The sequence below is a fragment of the Sinocyclocheilus grahami genome, unplaced genomic scaffold (assembly GCF_001515645.1).
Source record: "Sinocyclocheilus grahami isolate Dianchi unplaced genomic scaffold, SAMN03320097.WGS_v1.1 scaffold6438.1, whole genome shotgun sequence".
Lineage (NCBI taxonomy): Eukaryota > Metazoa > Chordata > Actinopteri > Cypriniformes > Cyprinidae > Sinocyclocheilus > Sinocyclocheilus grahami.
The window spans coordinates 19481-20237 of NW_015510850.1; positions in this window are offsets into that span (position 1 = coordinate 19481).

A 757-nucleotide genomic window follows, 5' to 3' on the forward strand; every position below is an offset into this window, starting at 1 on the left:
GAGAAGTGATGCTGAACCTGAGCGCCTCCAGCCGGCTTCACTCCCGCTTCACCTCCCCCTGGAGCTCCGCGAGCGACGCGCTTCCTCTAAAAGGATCCTTCCGCCGCGTCATCTAGTGCGCAGCGAACGCGTCAAATCAGCGCTCTTCTCTTTTAACGCGCCGCGAACGCCTCAGCTCCGCGTCCCGCCGCTGACAGCTGTCAGTCACCACGTTTACGTGACGCTTCGCAACGCCGGCGCGGAGGGATCTATACACGGCGGATCTACTTTCCTCCATATAAAGAGATAAGCTGTTTCCTTTTTTGGAGTTCTCGCTCCTTATATGGCGAGTCACAGTCGAGTGCAGCGATTGGCTCGCGCGGGGACGGCCTGCAGCGCGGTTGGCTAAAGCGACATCTCATTTGCATAAATACCAAAACGGTTGCGCTCACCTCACACGTCACACTAGAGGGAGGAGCTTCGCGTATTAATAGATGCGGGATATTAATAACAACAATAGTAAGGTTATTAACGTGATTTATGTAAGTGTGCAAAATACATGATTATTCAACTTTCATAATACTATTAGTTAGTATTAATACAAATATTAATAAAACCACATACTCAAAGAAACACAAATAAACAAACCAAACAATCATTCCATTCCACTGCAACAAGCATTTCTGTAATTCTGTAATTTCATGGCACTACAGCACAAACGTAGTTCCCATAGAAACGGTTATAAAAGCCTCAGACTCAGATGTGAGAGAGGGAGCTG